This window comes from Wolffia australiana, chromosome 15, assembly GCF_029677425.1.
Source record: "Wolffia australiana isolate 7733 chromosome 15, ASM2967742v1".
Lineage (NCBI taxonomy): Eukaryota > Viridiplantae > Streptophyta > Magnoliopsida > Alismatales > Araceae > Wolffia > Wolffia australiana.
In genome coordinates, this window is record NC_135849.1 from 7234244 (window position 1) to 7257853 (window position 23610).

The 23610-nt window shown below is 35.5% G+C and overlaps 2 non-coding genes across 2 annotated transcripts; both read left to right on the forward strand.

Moving 5' to 3' along the window:
* The first annotated feature begins 6362 nt into the window (after positions 1-6362).
* TRNAP-UGG (transfer RNA proline (anticodon UGG)) lies at positions 6363-6436 on the forward strand. The gene has a single exon. It is a non-coding gene; the product is annotated as a tRNA-Pro (tRNA).
* A 171-nt stretch (positions 6437-6607) lies between these two features.
* TRNAW-CCA (transfer RNA tryptophan (anticodon CCA)) lies at positions 6608-6681 on the forward strand. The gene has a single exon. It is a non-coding gene; the product is annotated as a tRNA-Trp (tRNA).
* Positions 6682-23610: the final 16929 nt, after the last annotated feature.

Sequence of the window (23610 nt, forward strand, 5' to 3'; positions counted from 1 at the left end):
TTGCCAAGAAGAACCTCAATGACCATTTATCTCATGTGCATCAAATCTCTTTACAAGGGGTATTCAAGAATTTGAAATTTCTTCCCCCTAAGAATCAGTTGCTGACTGAGATTACCGTTGACTTGTCTTCTTTGAGATTACCGATTGTGCTGTAACCTGGAGACTCCACCAGTCTCCCTTTTGGCAGTGCACCCATGCTGCCATGATAAGCCAAAAAAATTAATCAAACATCGGGAGTCCACTCACATTTCCACTACACCCTGTTGCCAAAGTGTGCCCATGCATTTAATCAAATATTCATTATGCACCCGCCTTTCTGCGGCCTGCCTGTGCTCCTGTAAGGTGTTTCTGCAATTTCTTCAAATATTAGTTATTTGTGCGCCTTTCTCACTCTCCAGCTGCGCGGCTTCCATGCACACATTCATTCCTTCAAACACTTGTAGTGCCCTTGTCTTTCTGTGGTCTCCAGGGCTGCTGTGGCGAGCCCCCCTGGCCTATGGTGCACACTATCGTGCCTTATGTCGAACACCCTGGGTGTGCCTCCTGGTGCACCTGGATGTACCCATGCTTTAAAGCTAAGCCCGGCCTCCTGTGGTGCAACTGCTTCTGTAAGACTGCAGCCATACCAGATCGTGCCCCACTGTGATGTGTTTTTAGCACATTTCAGCAACATAAGATGAGCGCTCACCTCACAAGCAGCCTGCTGTGTCAGGGCTTGCCCTCCAAGGACCAGCTAGCATCCAGGGTTACTGCTTCAACAGCACCAGGCCAACCAATGTGCACACGCAGCGGGTGTTTGACAAAACACTGTACCATGTCAAACTTTGGATGATCAGAGCTGAGAGAGAGGAGGCAAGGTGATGGGTGGAGCCCGCTATCGTAGGACAAGGAAAGAAACCATCGAAAATAAATAGAATAGCTCACTTTCATTTAGTTTATTTTGTCTTAAATAGTCAGCTAAACTATTACAATTTTACATGAAACTCCCCAATAAAGCAGGAGTGACATTTTAACCATGCATTTTTGTTAACAGGGGACCGCACGTGACAATCACGCGGGTCCACAGTTTGAGGAAATATGGCCGTTGCCATATTTTCTATTACTATTATCTCTCTATTTTCCCGTTAAGGGCTGTAGTATCTTTTTCTCTCTTCTATTCTGACTTTGTATTTAGTAACCCTAGACAATGAGAAGAGGGACGATTTTTGTTTTGTTCAAAGGGCTCTCCTTTCTCAGCTTCCACTTCTACACGGTATCAGAGCCCGCGGATCGACGGGACGAGCACTGTTGTTGAGATCGAAGTTCTTCAAGCTTCCCAACACAAGCCAGCCTTAGACTCTTGATCAGCAACCGATGAACCACTGATCTGTGGCCCAGGTGCGATCGTTTTTGTTTACTGGTTTGGTAACTCGTTTTATAGTGTTCGTGCTTGCAACCTAGAACGAGTTGCTCTTGATCTCAATCTCAGTAGCAAGTTCTGAATCTTCCTTGGTCGTCTTTCTTATTTCTCACAAGATTCTCATTGTATTGGAATTTACAAGTAGATGAGTTTATATCCTTTTTGGTGAGGAACGTGATCGTTAATTGCAAAGGATGAAACGATGAGTGGTGCCACTATTGGCTCAACTGGCAGTTTTACCGTATGCATCAAAAGATGTTAAAAAAAAAGAAATAGGACTGGAATCAAGACATTGATTTTTCGCTGTTGAACCGTATGCATCAAAAGGTGCATGTACGGTTCCTAAAGGATAACTTTTTTGTCCTAATCAACCGACTTTATCGAGAAAGATTACTTTTTTTAGGCCAAGAGGTTGATAGCGAGATCTCGAATCAACTTGTTGGTCTTATGGTATATCTTAGTATAGAGGATGATACTAAGGATCTTTATTTGTTTATAAACTCCCCCGGTGGATGGGTAATACCTGGAATCGCTATTTACGATACTATGCAATTTGTTCCACCTGATGTACATACAATACGCATGGGATTAGCCGCTTCAATGGGATCTTTCATTCTAGTCGGAGGAGAAATTACCAAACGTCTAGCATTCCCTCACGCTTGGCGCCAATGAGTTTTTTATTTGTTTGATTTGAGAAAAAAGACTATGCCTTCGCTGTATGGAACATTAATAATAAGTAAAAATAGCATGGCATTTTAAGTTCGATATGAACAAACCTTTTTGTTTTTCTATAATATGAAATTATGTATCGAGATAGGAGTATGAAACAAAGGTTATTTCCAATTTAATCTGATATATATTTTATTTTGGAGTGGAGGTATGTTTCAGCGTCACAAACGATTTTTCTTACACATCAGAAGTGCCTCTCTGATATTTATGTTAAAAAAAAGAAGATCTTTTTTACTTACCCTAGGATCGGGTCAGAAAAAACATTGGGATTGCTCAATTAAAGATGAGATAAATAAGAAACATATAAAGCAACAGAACCATCATAGTATTTTTACTTCTACGAAAGGAAGGGTGGTAAATGGATAATTCAGCGATCTGATCTGTATCGGATCAATTGTATTTATCACTAGTCTCTTCTTACCGTTCTTTCGCGGACGGAAGAGAGAAGTCAATTACATTGGGGAGCCGTATGCAATGTACAAGAGATGCCTGTACGGTTGTTTAATTCTATCTTTTTTTGTTCTTTTTCTTACCTTGAACCAATCATTTAAGATAGAGAAGCCATTCATTCATAATGGATAGTATAGAATCAGGGTTATGATTCACCAACCTGCTAGCTCTTCGTATGAGGCACAAGCAGGCGAATTCATCCTGGAAGCAGAAGAACTACTGAAACTTCGCGAAACCCTGACAAGGGTTTATGTACAAAGAACCGGTAACCCCTTATGGGTTGTATCCGAAGACATGGAAAGGGATGTATTTATGTCAGCAACAGAAGCCCAAGCTTATGGTCTTATTGATCTTGTAGCAGTCGAAAATACGGGGGATTTCTCGTAAATAGCGGATTCTATTCAAACAACAAACAAAGCGTAATTTAAAATTTCCGTAAGTTGAGATTCACTATTTTAATCCAATTAAAATAGTTATTCAATTGAAGACAAATCAAATAATTAAGAATTATTAGGTTAAGATCGATCTAAACCAGCCATTATAATCCGATCATATAAATATACGATTCAAGATGCCAACTATTAAACAACTTATTAGAAATGCAAGACAGCCAATCAGAAATGTAACGAAATCTGCCGCTCTTCGAGGATGCCCTCAGCGTCGAGGAACATGTACTAGGGTGTATGTGCGACTCGTTTAGATCATGAGCTCGAACAAATGAAACAATTGTTCCAGTATCAAGGACCTGTACGAATGAATAGAGAGAATAAAGAGAATGGAAAAAATGAAAGAGTTTAGTATTTAAAACAAAAATAAACAGATTCTCATATCCCTCTATTGATTGTGTATAAATTTTATGGTTTCTGTTGGTGCAAATCCAATCACCTCAAATTGAGATGAAAATCAATTCTCCAGTGGTAGCAACAAGTTATCCATTAAGCGGGGAAACGGTATTTAAGAAACCAAAGTATTATACTCCTATTCTTGAAATAACGGACTAACAGGGTCAGCTACCTAACCAACTTTCATAATTAAATGCCGTCACTGTATGGATAGCTCTCATTGTGAAAAGACCTATTACTATATAATTCTTAGGTAGAGCCAAAAAGTGCGAACTGTACAAGTTACCAAAAACATTGATCAAATGGGATGGGAGAAAGAGCTCCGTGTATAGAAAGGACCTCACCGTTTAAGAAGTAACCATAGAAACGAAGGAATCCACTCTTTTTTTTTCTAAAAAATTGTGATTGGTTTTACAATTTTTTATCAGTCGAATTTATTCTTTACACACACAAGCGAAAGACCCGACTGAAAGAACTAATAAATTGTGGTTGGGAAGGTTATAGTAGCAAAAGCCATTGGAATTTATATTTTATATATCGGAATAATCCGTTTTGTTATTAATAGAACCGGGGGGAAAAGAATGACTGAATGAACAGAAATCAATTAGTTGTTCATCAAAGTTTAATTTTATTAAATGACCAGAGTTAAACGGGGATATATAGCTCGTAGACGCCGAACAAAAATTCGTTTATTTGCATCAAGCTTTCGAGGGGCTCATTCAAGACTTACTCGCACTATTACTCAACAGAAAATGAGAGCTTTAGTTTCTTCCTATAGAGATAGAGGTAGACAAAAGAGATTTTCGTCGTTTGTGGATCACTCGAATAAATTCAGTAACACTTGAGAACGAGGCTTCCTATAGTTATAGTAGATTGATACATAATCTGTACAAGAGGAAATTGCTTCTTAATCGTAAAATACTTGCGCAAATAGCTATATTGAATAAGAATTGTTTTTCCATCATTTCCGAAAAAATCATTAAATAAAATAGATTTTTAAATCATATATAGGAATGGTTGAAAAAAAAAATTCCCCGGAGAATAAACTCCGGGAACACAGACTCAAAAAATTAAGATAAGTAGTATAAATGAACGAACATGTTTCAATAACAAAAAAGGATTTGATTTATTCGTCTCCTTCTCCATTTTTTTTATTACAACACAATAATTAAATACGGATTATAATTATAGTCTTTTCAAAAACTTCAATGTTGAGTTAATATTGAAATTTTTAGCCAATTGAAGAGTATAGTATGCCTATTTATTTCGAGTTCTAGGACCAGTAGCTATAGGGATCGACTCGGTTCTCTCAAATTGTTTCTCATTATTAAGAAAAGGTAACAAAGATAAAATACGAGCTTGTTTTATAGCAATAGTAATTAATCGTTGTTGTTTCAAGGTTAATCTATTGACTCGTCTAGATAATATTTTGCCTTGTTCACTAATAAATCGACTAATTAAACTCATGTTTCTATAATCAATTCGATCCCCCGATCCAATTGGGGCAAACGCCTACGAAAAGATCGCTTGGTTTTATGAAAGGGTTGCTTGGATTTATCCATAGTTTAGTCCTTATCTTTAAAATCCTATTTCTTCATACATATACATACCTTTTATATACGACTGAAATAGGGTTTTAGTTATATATTTATATATGTTATATTCTTTATTTCTCTCTATATATTAATTTTAATGTTCTATTCTATATTTATATATATTTATAATATATCTTATTAATGTCTTCCTGTTTGTTACTTGAATTGAATGTAAAAACTCGATCACAGGCTCTATTCTATCTATCTATTTCTTGACTTCCACATGAATTGTATGCTTGTTACAATAGCGACAAAATTTTTTTAACTCTAATCGACCGGGTGTATTGTGTCGATTCTTTTGAAATAACATATCTAGAAACACCCGGAACTTCCTTAGTGGCACCGTTTTCATTTCTGCCACAACTGTTACATTCTAAAATAACTCTGACTCTGACATCTTTACCTTTGGCCATGTACCTCCTTTGATTTGGATTTCGGACCGACTCAACTCTTCTCTTTTCAACTGGAACCGAAGAAGAAGAAAGGAAAAAATTCAATAGAAATTACTCAAATTTCATTTCTAAAGTTTTTATTATAACGTAATATAATTATTAACTGATACAACTTTTTCTAACTATATATTGATTTTTTGTAGTCTAATCAATAGGACTTCATTTATGTATTTTATTTTGTGGAACCTGTCTTTCTATTAGACCCATATTTCTATTTCAATTCTACTAAGAAAATTCTATCTTAAACAACAAATCAGCTGCCGTAACCTTTTAGTCTTTAGATTTTGTTACTATCCTAAATAAATCAAAAGAAGGGGCGGTGATATAAATGAGTCACAGAGACCTGTTTATATCTATAATTTACTTGATTGATTTTGATATCAATAATTCGAATTAGAATTAAAAAAAAGGGAATAACAAAGCATCCGGGAATAAACGATTAATTTCTATCAATAAGCCTGCTAAAATAGCAAACCATAGAGTACTCAGTACAGGTGCCACAGAGAGATATGTTTTTAGATCTTGCATTGAAAATTCTCCTTCTTTAGTGTAATACATATATAATTAGATACTGAAAGTAACTAAAGGATCGCTCGTATTTTTATGTTATGCAACATTTCTAACTAAAATGTCTATGTGCAATCAGCGAGTAGACGGTGCTTCCCCTATAAAATCGAAAAAATGATCCCCTCTTCCTCAAGATCAACACAAAATTGTCATTCTTTTTGTGCTTATACATCATTTCAGATGTATATAGTTTATTATATGTATATGAAACAAAAAATAAAAAAGAAATGGCAAGACAATTTTATGATATGATAGATAAAGAATAAAATAATAATGTGGAAAACAAGGCCGGGCTTTTGTACAATGACACTGTACAACAATTGAAAAAAGGGATGTAGCGCAGCTTGGTAGCGCGTTTGTTTTGGGTACAAAATGTCACGGGTTCAAATCCTGTCATCCCTACCTATTACTCCTCCTATGGGCAGTAACGGGGGATTAATTGAGATCGCTTAAAATTAGACATAATCTTTCATTATTATCCTACTCTATGCATCCAAGATTTATTTTCTTGATTTACGCTAAGCGTACAAAAGGAATTCTTTTCCCTACAGTTGTATTTTCTATCATAAGAAAGCGCTCTTAGTTCAGCTCGGTAGAACGTGGGTCTCCAAAACCCGATGTCGTAGGTTCAAATCCTACAGAGCGTGACTATATTCTTTGTTGTAGTGAATAACAATAAACTACCTTCAAAAGTTGAATTACAACTGCAATTTGACCTCCTGCAAAGAGGAGGTCAATCAAAAAAAAAGATTGAAATCTTACTTAATCAATCAAAGGTCCAGTTGATCACCCCGTCTGTATTGTAAATACGCCGTTACAAATAATCCTGCCAAAGTAATAGGAATTAGACCTAACACAATTCCAAATAGAAGAACTTCAATCATTTCGATTTATTTTTTGTTTAAGTAAAGGAAAAAGGAGAGGTACAAGTTATTCCTAAATATTAATCTGAATCATACGTGAATCTCAATTACCCTTTTTAGCAATTGACATGGAGAAGAACCTTAGAATACTTGAAATCTCATAGAAATATTCGTTGTTTTTTATTCTTGACTCAGTTAACTTCAAATAAGACGTATTTTGTTCAAACCAATGAAAAGCGCTGAGGTTATAGTTGAAGCAGCCAACAGAAAACCGAAATAACTAGTTATAGTAAGCATGAAACACCCAAAAAAATATATTCTTTTGCTACATAGACTCATAAAACATTTACCTAAGCTTCTATTTTTTTTTGCAAGATACAATAAAAAAAAATACCAACAGAATAGAATTAATTCAAATTTAAAATTCTTGATTCATCAGTCATTATAAACAATACTAACAAAGATAGAATGACATAGAGATAAAAAAAGATTGAATTTTGTGAATCTAAATTAATTTAATATAATCCTATAATTATGAATCGGCGATTCATTGTGCAACTCGTACGTTAATGCTTGAACCCTATTCATTTATTTACTATTTTAACTCATTAGATTTAGCAGGAAGCAATTGACCATAACATAATAAATCAAAAATCTCCAATCCAATAAGAAGATAAAAAAAGGTATCCGATGATAGTATTTAGTAAATAAAATAAAGTTTGACTTTATTTTTGGGGGTACAACTCAATTCGAGCGTTAGGAGTTTCCACTACATTATCTTTTGAGATTCTCCAGTCTTTTTTGACATATCCTCTTAGGTAGTTGGATCATTAGATTCTAATTCTATTCTGGTTAGGTCCAAAAGGAACCTTTCCTTTAGCTGAACTAAAGGTTGCATTCTAAATTTAGATTTCTAGAACTATTGTTTTATTTGTTCTCTTCATTAACGTCTATATCTTATTCTTTTAGAGTCTATTGTATGACGCATCCACTTTTTGAAATTAAATAATTAAATAAAGGTAGAGCAAAAAAAAACTTTTTTTAAAATGGATTTAGCATTTATTGTATTGCCTCACTATCAAAAAATTTCATATAATATTTAATTAAGAATTATATTAGAAACAGAAACCTTTTATTCGAACTTTACTAAACTAAAATCAGGAATTTATATTATTAAACCAGCAATAAAAATTTTTATTATTTATACTAATAAATAAACACGTGAAGTTTAAGTATATTGTGTTGAATAACATACACATAGACAAGCAACAATAAAAAATAGGCAAAAATTCAATAGGATTTCATTTTAATACTGTTCTAAAATGCGTTGCTGTGTCAGAGGAAGGATAGCTATACTGATTCGGTATACTCTAAATACACCTTCGGTACAATATTGACGATCTTACAAAGATGTTATATCAGTAGTTTTCTATTTACTGATCCCATCTTTTACAGAATCGATTCCCCTTTTTGACTGTACAAGAATATGTGGAGCTCAGCATGTCTGGAAGCACGGGAGAACGTTCTTTTGCTGATATTATTACCAGTATTCGATACTGGGTAATTCATAGTATTACTATACCTTCCCTATTTATTGCGGGTTGGTTATTCGTCAGTACGGGTTTAGCTTATGATGTGTTTGGAAGCCCTCGGCCAAACGAATATTTTACAGAGAACCGACAAAGTGTTCCATTAATTACTGGACGTTTTGATTCTTTGGAACAACTCGATGAATTTAGTAGATCCTTTTAGGAGGTCCCCAATGACTATAGATCGAACCTATCCAATTTTTACAGTGCGATGGTTGGCTGTTCATGGACTAGCTGTACCTACCGTTTCTTTTTTGGGAGCAATATCAGCAATGCAGTTCATCCAACGATAAACCTAATCCAAATTATAGAGCTATGACACAATCAAATCCAAATGAACAAAATGTTGAATTAAATCGTACCAGTTTATACTGGGGGTTATTACTCATTTTTGTACTGGCTGTTTTATTTTCTAATTATTTCTTCAATTAAGGTTAAGGGAAAGAACAAAATAGTAAGGATTCTCTTATCCCATTCGGAAGGATACTCTCTTCATAATTATCCATGACTGTTTTTGTCTCTAGCATGATCACTTGATGAAATGTGGAGGAAGGTGGGATAAATGGCCGATACTACTGGAAGGATTCCTCTTTGGCTGATAGGTACTGTAGCTGGTATTCTTGTGATTGGTTTAGTTGGTCTTTTCTTTTACGGTTCATATTCCGGATTAGGCTCATCTCTCTAGTAATAAGATGAGCAGAATTGTACACATCAAAAACTAATAACTCAGCAGGACCATACCCTCGAATCAAATAAAACAAAGGGTACGGTCCTGCCGAGTTATTATATGACTATTTTAGAGTATAACGAACTTTTAAGTCATTCCATAAGCTAAAAGAAAGCAGGAAAATTTTTATTCAACACAATCACTACTATTTTTACTTGTAAATAAAATATCCGAAAAAAAATCGCTTGTTCTGATATTTTAGTTTAATACTTTTAAAATGGGATTCCTTTGATTTGGATTATCTCTATTTTTGAAGAAGTGAATTCGTTAATGAGAATTGAGAGTTGCTCCCTTCTCTCTCTATTATCTCCTTATCATTGATGTTCCATTTTTTTTTTTCACTTTTAAAAGTAATGGATCCATTCTATGGATGATACACATCAAATCCAATTCTATTTATACGTAAGAGCAAAATTTCACTGTGATAATATTATGAAAATAAAAAGGTGTGTATAAATTATTCACTTTTCAATATAATATGACAGAGCCTAAGAAAAAAGAAGAAAACAAAAGATAAATAACTTGTGAAATTTTTGTTATTAATTCTTTTAAAAATAAAATTAAGGGAATTGACTAATTGATTGAAGGAATTCAATTTTATCAAACATTTTTTTAAAAATCATCCGCCCTTTTTTGTTTGTTCACTAATTCTTATTAATTTAAAAGTTCTAATAGATTTGTAAAAGGACAAAAAAGTCATTTATCTTTCACGCACAGGAGAAAACAAGGATTATATTATTCTTAGATTCGACACAATAAAAAAAGGAATATCCCTTTTTTGTGTCGAATCGAAGAATAGAAAGACTATAAAAACCCCTTAGAAGCATTTGTCTTTTCTTTGTTAGTTATACTTGACCAGGTAGTTGGTTCCTGTGTATTGTCTTTGTATACCTAATATCCATTAGTAGTACTATGTACTAGAAATTAAAGGTAATAAAATCTCGATATCTCTCAAAAAAGCGTATAAATAAAACAGACAAAAAAGACTGTACAAATCTTTATGATTATTAAAAAGGATGCCCTCAATCAAAAAAAGTTCGTCCTTTCCTTTTTTTATCAACTTAGTATTAAGAAATACCTGTATCTAAAAATTCATTTCGAACAACTGAACCTTTTCAAACTGTTTCTTTTTAAGAACTAAAAAGATTTGTGCTAGAACAACTGATGCTAAGAAGAACAAAAGACCTTGGACGCGTGCGGTATCTTGAAGGACTATCTCAGCATCTGCCTGACCAAATCCCCCCACATTTGGATTACTCGTTAATAGTTGATCAAGTTTAATAGACTCAAGTTTTCTGACCAGGCACTGGACCCACGACAATAATATTTTTTTTGGTCGGACTATAACTCTGAAAAGAAATATTGCCGATCTTTTCTTTCAGCTCAGGAGAAATACGATCGGCAGGGGCTAATTCAAATCCCTCAGGTAAAATAAGAACAGCCCCCACATTCAAACCACCTTTTTTGCCATTAGCAAGAACTTGTTTCACTTGTGTATCATAAGGAATTCTAACTACTGCTTCAAATACAGTATCAGGAAGCACAGATTGCGGAACCTCAATATCCACGGGTTTACTAGCTAAATGACAATTGGCACAAACAATTCGTCCCGTTGCTTCTCGTGGATTTTCAAAACCCTGCTGCGCAAAAATGGGATATGCACTTGCAATAGATGTCTGAGTTATTACATATATCCCGATCGATACAGAAATAAATCGAGTCATCTGCTGCTTTACCCAAAAAAAAGTATTTCTATTTTGCATGGTCCAATTATTCTTATTGATCCCCAAATTTCTACAATAAATTAGGTAGGTAGCTAGTCTAGTTCCCTATCCACGAGTCTGTCGTTGTACTGGAATACAAATACTTTAACTAAACAGGTAGAAGTATAAAGAAAGAGTAAGTCAAATTAAAATTTCGTTATGTACGAAGCAAGATTCAGATTGGATTAATATAAGGAGATCCAATAAATTCTTCAGTCTCATTCATTCATCGAATGATAAATCACTACCAGGGACGGAGATACACGATTTAAATAATGGAAAATCCAATATTTTACAATTGTATCTAGAATAACTGGAAAAGTGGAAACAAGACCGGATATAATTTGATCATTATGTGCCAATCCAAAATCGTTGTATACCGAACCAATCATTAATTCCCAACCATGTGGAGAATGGAATCCGATCCATAAATCCGTGACTAAAAGAATCGAAAAGGCTTTTATTGTGTCACTTAAGTTATATAAGAATTCCTGAATCCAAGAATTAAGAATGACAAGTTTTTTATTACTCAGAATAAAATAACCACTTAGAATAGCGAAACAGATTATAACTCCGGGATCCAAGAAATCACGGATGTGATCTGTGCAAAGGTACATCGTTTCATGGTTTTATCGATGTCATTCAATTTTGCAAAAGTCCTGCGCTGCGTGTCATTTTGATTTATTCATCTAAATCTAGGATTCAAGAACCCAACAACTATCTTTCAATCACCTTACATGAGTAGGAAGAAACTTTAAGGATGATTTTTATAGTGATCCAAACCCCTATTTATAGATCAGAGGGTATGGATGGAAACAGGGGGTGACCTGAAAATTTCAGCTCAATCGGACCTCTCGATAATCAGATATCGCACTTTGAAGTTGGAGCAATCCTAACTGTCCAATCATCATATAGTTAATAATTGGTGAGATCACCTCGTCTTCTGTGATGGCACACACCAAGAATGCCACATGTACCTGCAGGAGAAAAGACAAAAGATGACTTTAAATTTTGTTTTTAATATTTGTGACATGGCAGCGCGTTGCCACGCACCACATCACAATACTCCTAACTGTTCATTTTTTCCTCCTTATTGGCGCTGACACTTCCTCTTTTTGGTTTTCACTTAACTACTCCAATCATCATATAGTTAATGATTGGAGAGATCACCTCGTCTTCTGTGATGGCACACACCAAGAACGCCGCATGTACTTGCAGGAGAAAAGACAAAAGATGACTTTAAAATTTGTTTTTAATATTTGTGACGTGGCAGCTTGTCGCCACACACCACATCTTAATATTCCTCTTTTTCCCTGAATGACATGATGACGCGTGTCATTCTCGTCAGAAAAAGGGGAAAATTTGCTTATTATTGCTTGACATGCCACACATTTCTGCATGCTACGTCAGCATTAACGTGCGCGCCATGCGTACCGCCACAACATGTGACTTTTCTCTTCCTTTTTTTTGTTATTTAGTTTTCTTAGTTTTCGAATTACATATATTACAATTTAAATTGTGCCTTTTTCTATTGGTCCATGTCACCTCCTGTAAAAAATTAAAGATAGTGTCTGCTAATAATTGATGCATTATGACATCGCGATTCACCTTGCCATAATTGCGCATTTTAACAATGATTAGCTCAGCTAATCATTGTGGATACTCATCATTGGTTGACATTCAATGAATTGAATGGAGACACATGGAGTGCGCATATTCAAGCTGTAATATAGATTAATAAATCATTCTAAAATAAATACTATGTCAAAAATATAATAAATATATATTTCAACTTAGAATATTCACATATCTGAATATAGGTTCAAAAAATTGAAAAAAAATATATTCCAAATAAGAAAACTAAGTTCTTTAAGGATAAGATGTTGGAAAATCCTTAAAGATACAAATAAATCCACAAAAATATGATTATTAATCTAAAAAATAGGTTTAATCATTTAAAGGTTGATAACACATATTTATATTCATTTTAATGCATAAAAGTGTATCCTTCCCAAAATTAACCCCATAATTTACGTCATATCACCGATCTTACAACTTGAATATATGAATATATATTAATTTATTAAAGATCAATTTAACCAAACCCATAGGTTTAGTTTGCAGAAGGTAGGTTGTCATGCTACACCTCATGCTCTAGAATATTCAAAGTACTATATCAACTCTCTCACGGAACCATCACTGTAATCATTTCTTCTGTACGTATAATCTCTCATCTCTTTGACTCCTTAGAGGACTGAGGGTGAGGTCAACTATCAAACACTAATTGATCATCCCACTTAATACTTATATGTGGAGAAATCATCTTAGAACATCTTATCCAATGTTTACACTACACTGGACAGGGATTTAACTTCATCATCTTCGTGAACTTCTTGATGCATCTGAGATAAGATAGTTTATAATTCACTGAACAAGAACTCCTAAATCATAGTCAAAACATACTTGTCCATCCACAAGATGTCTTTGGCATTTCATGTATTAGGACCACTTACATGAGCATGCCATGAATAAACATAATGGGAAATTTGGTATGATACCATTTGGATATTCATATTGATTAATTTATTGAACTATTTTCCTTAAAAATCACCCAATATATGTCTTTAATGTCTCCATATTAATGGCTACATGATCACCCGCTAGATAGTGATATTCTAACTGGATATTTTTATGTCCTTCATAAGTATCCTTCAAATAGGAATATTTATAACATATGTTTATAGGATAGTGATCATGTATTCACTTAGAAAGATTATGTATTCATGAATATATTGTATAAGTGAACATTGAATGAGATATAGAGAGTGTGATTTAATTGCTGGACTCATAATTCTAGATAAATAATTTGCCAAAATGAACCCGTAATTCTACAGAAAGTGTAACAGTTAATTCTGGTGAGCTATCCAGTTCAATCTCAGCCAAAATCATCAGCTAACCAAAGTTTTTCATGACAGAAACCTTAAACATTGGTTTTGTGGAATTAATACTGAATCTATCACCATACCCTTGATCATCATGCGCATGATCAGGATATGACCTCAAAAAGTTTGTAGTTTCAATCCAAAATATGATAAAAAATTTAATCTGGATGAACTCAAATTTATAAGTTTGTGCATATGATATCAGATTATGAAGATATGTTCAAGTTCAAGTACAAGAAATAAAAAAATGTGAAAATATTTCTGTCAAATAAATTCAAGTTGACGGGATTGTTTCACAAAATAACATGCACATAACAGTTCAGTATTGAAAAGGTTGAAGATGAATGTATGAAATAAATATCAAATGGGTTAAATAAAAAGCATCAAAATAAGTAGTAGGTTGGTGATTTACCTCCACATCTATTCCCAAGCTCCACTTGCATAACCCACTGTACAGAACACCAAAAACCTAGGTCAAAAGAAGAAATTTCAGATGGCACATAAAAAACCTAATGTGCATTAATGATGAAGGTCATGTTGACAAGGACATTTCTCTTTAGTAGTGTGGTGATCACAACGTGAGTCGAAATTCCATCTCTTTGGAATTTAAAGCCCAAGCCAATTGGAATTGTAATCCAAAAATAATGCATATCTCATAATATTTTTTGGCAAGTTGGGTTGATTATGAATAAAATAAGTCAGCTCTTTTAATTAAGTGATAGAGCCTCTTGTATGGAGAAAGATGTTTTGTGAGAGAAATTTGAATCTACAGTTAATATACTCTCCTTTGTCAGTTCTTCATCACTTTCATTAGTCAAAATATTATATCTGGTGCAAAGATTCACCAGGCCAGCTTGGATGACTAAGTTTATCATATCTTCATAGTATTTTTTAGATTGTCTTACTATTGTGGAGCTCAGAATATTTTATCATGAGATTCGCATATTTCATTCTTTTTAAGAGAAACTTGATCATTTTGCAATTGCTGAAAGTGATATCAAATATAATTACACAAACTTTTAACACAATCTGTTAGTCAAAATCAATCTGGAATTAAAAAATGTGGTTAATCTTGACGATACCTTTAATTAAGCCCAAACTCATCATGATCTTTGAGCACAATATAACACATACTGTCAGTCAAGTGTCCATAGGGAAGTTCCATAATTGCTTAAACATTATCCTATAAGTTACATTAATCTTTGATTTGATGCATAATGAGGCCTATGAGTTCAATATGATTATTCATTGTCCATGCATCAATTTTAAGGGAGATGCTTTCAATGGTGACGAGATGTGGTGCCAACTCAAGCTTCATAAGTATTTTTTAAGATTGACTTACTATTATGGAGCTCAGAATATTCATCTCAAACTGTGAAAAAACCAAGTAATCCCTGATGAATTCCTTGATGTATGTGATACTCCATGGAATGTCCTCTCTCCAAATGAGGTAACAAAGGTCAATTTTAATTAACTCATGGATGATTACAGTGTACTACAGGTCTTTTATTAAGATAACAACATGGTGTAACATTAGATGCATGTTTTCTTCTTATTCTTCAATATTCCCTTCATCTCGTCATGTATCATATGATGGGCCTTTAGAAAAATCAAAATTGTATATGTAAATATGTGCCGTTGTATTTTATTTTGTTTTAATGAAATAAAACTTGTATTTCAATTCGCATAGCTAAAAGAGAGGCTATCTTCTTGGGAATGAGGTATTATACATAGACTCAGTTTGGAATTAAGTGAAAGGAATGGAGACGCTAATATAAGTCGATTAATATATAAAAGTAATTGCTAATGAAAAGATAGATAGAAAGAGGCCGGAAAGGGAGGGAGAGAGAGACATAGAGATAGAGAGAGATAGAGCAGAGTGACATAGAGAGAGAGGGGATAGACAGAGGACAGAGAGACTAAGAGACATAGACAAAGAGACAGATAGACAGAGAGAAAGAGAGAGATAGACAGAGAGACAGAGAGACAGAGAGACAAAGACACAGAAAGACTCACAAAGACACAAAAAGTCACACAAAGTCAGACAAAGACACAAATAGAGACATAGACAGGGACACAAACACATACACATACATATACACACAAACAGAGAGAGAGAGAGTGATACACAAAAACACATATAGATAGATAGAGAGGCAAAGACAATGAACAGCCACACACACATACAGGCATAGACAAAGACACATACACACAGAGAGAAAGAGAGGAAGAGACACACCCATACAGAGAGACATAGATAGAGAGAGAGGCAGAGAGAAACATTAAGGTAAAGAGAGAGAGGCAGAAAGAGAGAGGCAAAGAGAGATAGAGAGGGAGAAAGAGAGAGAAATAAAGAGATAGAGAGAGGTAGAGAGACAAAGAGAGGCAGAGAGAGAGACACTCACAAAGATAAAGGTAGAAAGAGAGAGACACACAAAGAGAGAGGCAGAGAGAGAGGTAGAGAGAGAGACAGAGAGATAGATAGATAAAGAGAGAGAGAGAGGCATAGAGAGATATAAATAGATAGATACACAAAGAGATAGATAGATATATAGATAGAGAGACACATATAGAGACACAGAGCGATAGAGGGAGACAGAGAGACATAGAGAGACATAGAGAGATAGAGATAGACAAATACATAGATAGAGAGGTAGATAGAGACGCAGATAGAGAGACAAAGACACACAGATAGATAGATAGAGAGATAAAAAGACAGAAATGGATAGAGAGAAAATGATAGAGACATAGATAGAGAGAGAAAGACAAAGATAGGGAGAGACAAGCACATAGATAGAGAGAGACATAGAGAGACAGAGACAGACATGACAGATACAGAGGCATAGACAGAGTGAGAGACAAAGAAATAGTACATGAACAACATTAGAGGATGTATTATGCTATAGAGATGGTGCTTGTGAGCTGATGACTTTAATTATGTCATAAATAATCAGGGAATTGCCATTAATCAAAGCATTATTTGCATGCAGTATTTCCATATTTACCGTTTCAAATATGATTTTTACTAACCCCACTTGGTTCAGGGAATCAAGTGGATTAGATCTTATCTTTCATTTAAATGAGTACAGGTGTAGATGAAATCCAACGAAGAAGGCACCTGAGTAAGAAAGACTTACTTACAAGATTTGAAAGAAGAAGTCAAATTCTCCAAATACTGAAGGTCACTCACTTGGGCCAGCCTTAAAGCCCAAGAAGCCCAAAAGGCCCAAGAAGCCCAAGAGAGGAAACCTATCAACAATCCTTCAAAGAGTCATTTTAGGCTGTCTATAATTTCTGCCTAAACAGAAATTTGTAGACCTTCCAAGAGCTGATGAGCATTGGAGTTGGGGAGGATAATCAAGCTGAGGCATAACCAGAGCAAGACGATCACCACCTCGCTGGAAGGATTGTGATACAAGGTTGGTGTGATTGTTTTGGTTTCAGAGATTGTGCTCATCTCCCTCTAAGACAATCTAGGTTGGGTTGGAAAGCATCAATCAGTGTATTTCCAGCATTTTCCAGCTGAAATTGTTGTTTGTTCTAGTTTATCTGAAGTTTCTTGTTCAGCACGTTCTTGTGATTCTCCCATTTCCATCAATCCATCCACTTCCATCCACCCATTCTCACCGTTCTTCAGCTCAGTAGAGGGCTCAAGCTGCGCCAGCAGCAGCACCGCGCGCAACCCAGTGCCACACGCAGCCCGCGCACAAGCAAACCCGCGCGCACCTGAGGCCGCGCGCAAGCCAGCACCTCAAGCAGCCCGCACGCAAGCCAACGTCACATGCAGCCCCCGCACAGTCACGCCGCGTGCGCAGCTGAGGCCGTGCGCAGACATCACTGTGCGCAGCCCCGCGCGCAGGCAAGCCCGCACGCAAGCTGCGCGCAGTCACACCGCGTGCACAGCTGAGGCCGCGCGCACAGCCGAGGCCGCGCACAGGCATCATCGCGCACAGGCCGCGCACAAGCGCACCCACACGCAAGCCTGCTCTCGCTCAAGGTTACAGGCGTAGGCCTGTAACTGAGCAGTTACAAGAGAGAGCTTGTAACTAAGCAAGGCCAAAGGTACTTCAGCATTTTATGAAGATTATATTTTCTAAATATAATCTTCTGCAGAAAGACCTAATAGAAGTTAGTTAAGATTTGTTTAACTTAAAATTATCTGCTGGAGATCCTGCTAAATTGATTTCACTGAAGAATATTCAACAAAGTTTTACTAAAGATATTTTAATTGCTGATTTGATATCACGAACTAAATTGAAAAGAATTACTATTACCTTACCTGCTCCTTGTGATTCGACACCTTACTCGCCCTAAGGCTGTGAGGTTAATTTTTCGTTGACTATCTCAAATACTCACACGACTAATTAGTAAAAACCCAGTAAAAACAACATAATTTGAGATTATCAGGAGTGTGGGCAGTGATGCTCAAATGGGGATGGTAAGCGCTGCATGCACGACACTATTGGGTGTTCACATGATGCAAGTGTGTATGGGCTGTATTACAGCATGGAATTCTCAAGACCGTGCGGTCCTAGGCATATGATAATTTCAAATAACATGTTAATTTAAATAGTAATTTATATATTTTATGTGTGTTTATTTTCCTTAAAATGATTATAAATTCATGCTATTAAGGTTTAAAATTATCAATTGCACTTTAAGAATGAAGTTCCTACTTCTTTAATTTTTTTTTTACATTATTGTTACAAGTAAAAAATATGTATTTGGATTTATTTAATTTTTTTCAAGGGTTGATTATATTTCTAGAATGAAAACATGAACTTTCCTGATTGTATGGTAATTTAATGGAATTTACGGACATTAAATTCAGAAAAATATAAGTCAATATAAATATTTGGATTTATTTAAAATTTTGGGGTTTATTATTTTACAATCACTAAATAGAATCACTCTTAAAATATTTGATTTTTCTAATTATGGTATTTTTATGGAAGTTTCTGATGTTATATTCAATAAGAAAATACTTTCATAAGTCACAAGTTATATTTTTTAATTTATTCACATATTTTAAGTAGTTTTAAAATTTTCTGATCTTCCTCATAATTTGTGCCACAGTGGTAATGTACCTCATGGATTGAGGAGGAGAGAGAAAATTGGACTATTGAGATTGATTCAACTTCAAATAGTGATATCTAATGATCTAGAGTGAGTTATGGGCTAAATTTTAAGAGTGATTCTATTTATCCTATTCTATTCATCCACCGTTGGATCTATAATTAGATCCCCTATCGTTGCTAAAAAGATACCCATGGATTGGTTCCTAAGTGCAATGAACAGAGTGATAGGGAATGAACACAAGTTAGGATATTCATTTTAATGTCATTATAAACTTAATTTGCCAATATTAAATCAATTTTTTACGTAGAGAAACTCACTCAATTATATATAGTAGGAGGGAGTTCATCTCCATGCGGGATGGGATTTAGAGGTAGATCAAATACATGAGTTAATATTTTAGAAGAATAATGAATAGTATGAATAATAATAAGATGTTACATAGTTGAATAATAAAAGGTAACTAGTAAGTAGAAATAAGTACTAAATGGATGTTAAGATTTAGGGATTTTTTGGATAGATGTATTTTATTTTAATAGAAGATAAGAGCAACGATGGAGAAGAAAAGGAGATAAGAACTATGATGATAATAAGGAAGATATTATTTTATGCTATGTAGATAATGAACTGGATAAACATTTATATAAGATAAGATTTTAAGATCAAGAGAGATGAGAGAATTTTATTATCTTTCTTCTTTCCCTAAGATGATGACCTAATGGGCCACAATCCTTCTCTTGTATTGTGGGTTTGGACTGGAGTGAAGCTGAACGAAACCATTGGAGTGATGTGCAATATTGGAAAAATTAAGAGCCACAGTTATTGTATAAATCTTCAGCATGATTATAAGATGAATTAAGTAAACTTCCCCAGTGTGTGAGTCTGCAGAGTGTGCTATCTCTATTCTAGGCCTCAAATGTGGGCAGCGTGGGGTTTGATAGGCTCATTGTGCTGAACCTGCCAGGTGCTGATGCTTGTGTATTGACGCTATATGCTGGAGCACTCTATGCTTGCCGACTTGCAATTGGCTTGAGCACTGCTATCCCTGGCTTGACGAACGACGCTTTGGCTAAAACCCCTTCTTTTGCTATTTCTCTTTTTTATTAATTTAAATTTAAATTCAGCCCTGCAAAATATAAAATAACCAAATCAAGAGAAGAATTAAAATCATTAATATGCTCTTCCCCATTAAAGGTCGAAATGTTAAATTATATTTTGAAGTAGAAAATTATTGGGCTTTTATAAACTGTTTTAAAATCATACGAAAAGTGTAGTTTTAATACAATGATCCAATTCATGCATGCAATGCAAATTCAACTTAAAATGAGGATAATACCAACATAATGATGCCAAAATGGCCTTAAAATATGTAAGATTTCATGCATCAATTTGGATTCATCATTAGGCTCATTCAAAATCTCATTTGGGCCCGTTTTTGCATTCCAAGAGTGAATCATTCAAAGAGTAACATTTAGATCAAGACTCAAGAAGAGAAAGCACCACTTGGCCCATTGGAAACGTTATGAAAAGGTCAGTGTTATCCTATTTTTTTGAACTCACGTTGTCATCCATTTGTGCAGGTTGTTGTCATTGATTGAGTAGGTTTTCACCACTACACACGCTACCACCAACTCTATCACTCGTCAACATGAGTTTGCCTTGATCTTGTCACCACCGGGGATAATACAATCTGCATCCCTCACCCTGCTCTACTTTTCAGCACGTATTCATATCCATCTCTTCATTATTTACAATGATCGAACTCATCTGCTCATTCCGTTGATGCCACTGCCATCAACTATCACTTGGCACTCCATTCATGCCACCGCCATTGACTAAGCTATTTATTTAAAATTTATACTACGAAATTCCATTAGGTTATACTATAAAATTTATACTATAAAATTCATAAAACTTGACTAAATTAGGTTGGTTAGGTAAACTATTTCATCATCATTTTAGAATTAGTTTTTGCTAGGTAAGTTTATTAAATATAATTAGTTAAAGATTTATGAGTAAAAAAAATTAATGTAAGATTCATTTGTTCAGTCCTTTCCTTATGGATTTGATTCAGTCATTTAATACTGGCTACTGGTGGATACGACCCTTACTAGCCCTTTGCTCGTAAGGAAAATTATAAATATGGTCCTATAAATAAAAAGCCTTAAAGAATGTAATTAACCCCAATTTTTTGTGTATTAGGGTAATATTTTATTGGATGCATGCATGCACTACACTTGTGAGTCTACGTGCTGTGGGTATTATGTGCTGAAGCCCGTGGGCCCATCACACACAAACATGTGGGTGTGAAAAAAAGAGATAGACTAGATGTATAATGACATGATTATTACCATATTGGTCCAGTAAATCTTTTATGTTGATTTGCATTAAAATGATCACTCATGTGTTTTATCAATATTAAAATATTTTTTATGAATCTTTTTTAGAATAATATTGTGAATGTTGTTTTTTCATATGTTTATGGATTTTTAAAATTTATGAAGAACATAAAATTTTAAGTCAAATCAAGTTTCATGGGAGTTATTTGAGTGTTTTATGAAAGGAATTGGAATTACTCCATATTTAACGCCATCACATTATTGGAAATATATGTGGCATGGAAGCCAATCACACATTCCACATCTCACTCAATATACATCAATACAATATATTTATAATAATGCATGTGCAATATATTTAATTGAACTTCATTAACACATGCAATGTGATGGGGGACCATCCAACTACCAGGACAACGGTTCATGAACAACCACGACGGGAAGCTTGAGCCGATGTTTGAGACCCGAGCTTCAAGTATACAGCCTAGCAACAATTGCCTTGGTTGCCTTTATTTTCTTGTACGTGTTTTTTGAGTTATCGGATTGGCCGTTGTGTTTTGGGCCTCATCCATTATCGTTTTAATTTTTTGCATGTATTGCTGGATGGTTAGGGGAAAGTCCTCATCATGGGACGGTTTCCCCTAACTCGGTCCACTTGGGCATCCTCCTTACCCTATATAAAGGGAGGCATGCCCAAGGAGCCACTTGGAGTTCATTTGAAAATTGAAAGAAAGTTACTTCATCTGGGATCCCACCTCCTCCCTTTGGGAATTATACATTTACAGGTTTCTAGAGTAATTCGTGGGAAGCCACACGTCATCTTATCGCTAGTTTCACCACGTCGAACCGTTTCTCCATGGAAGAATGACAACATCGCCATCAGCCATTTCTTGATAATCGTAGCAGTTCTTGGGTTTTCTTGGAGCCATCCTCCTAGAACAACCCTGTTCTTGAGCGCTCGTTGTGATCTTGCTGCTCGACAACGTAGCCTGTCAATTCGTCGATCGTGGATTGCGCCCCACCACACCAAGAACCATCGCCCAGCTCACACCTGCATCAGCGCCCAGCCTGTATCCATGCTCCCGGAGTCAGCGCTGTGCATTCAAGGTCCTTGCGCCCATCGTCCAGCTCCAGCACGCAACGTCGCTCTCACCCCACCCACACATTCTCCAGCGCTGTGCACCCCTTTGCCTGACCATGCGCTCAATGCTGGGTTGCCTTGCCACGCATCCTAGCAAGCGCGCCGGCACCCAGTTCCCGTGTGCCCTTCCCACGTGCCGCCATATGCCAGTCGCCTGGCCGTCAGCCGCCGGTGCCAACCTGCACGCGCTCCGCACGCTTTGGGCACATTTCGTGCATTCCGCGCACTCCACGCGCATGTGGGCGCTTCACACGCTCTGCGCCTATGTGCGCACTCAGCGCCCCCGTGTGCGGCTCTGTGTGCCACGTGCCCTTCACGTGCTCCATGCATGTGGGACCCAGATGGTGCATTACGCACGCCTAGCATTTTAATAATAATAAATTCCAAACTAGTATAGTTATCTTAATATCTCTTTCCCTGTCCCTCTTCTAAATCTTTAGTTAAATCAACCCTTAAGTGCCGATCCTTGAGGAGACAACCTTGCTATTTGCTATAGATGTTGTAATAAGATTAAGATTAAAACTCTGAAATATTATTTTATTCAAGTGAAATTAATAACAACAACATATTAAGAAACCTAAATTTGCTTCATCAAATTGGTGCCATTTCCAGCTTGACATCCCCAAGAGTAGATTAAGTTGTTTCTTCTTTTTTTAATTATGATATCTCAATTTACCTCTAGAATTTTTTTTTTTGCCTTCTTTGATTTAGATATTATTAGATATAGATATTTTTTTGAAAGATAATTTCTAGTGTTTCTTTTTGTCTTTTTCAGATAAACCATGTTGTATTGAAATAAGAGAGGAGAAGAAGGCAGATAGAATAAGATCCTAGTGAATGGATTACTAGAAAGAGAATCCCCATAGAAGTTGAGTTATCTCCTCTCATTAGGGGATACATTGATGAGTAATTTCTCCTTACTCATTCCATCTATAGAGGTGAATTGCGTGTCCCCGGGAGGAGGTCGCTTAAAAATCCTCTCGTTAGCCGTTTAAGCCCAGCACAAGGGTCATCTTTTGAAGACTTCTCTATGTCAACACCATAGTTTTGTATGATGGAAGGGAATACATGCACAATGAAAGAATGCGACTGCAAGACCATTCATCACCGATGCAGTATAGACTGATGACAACACT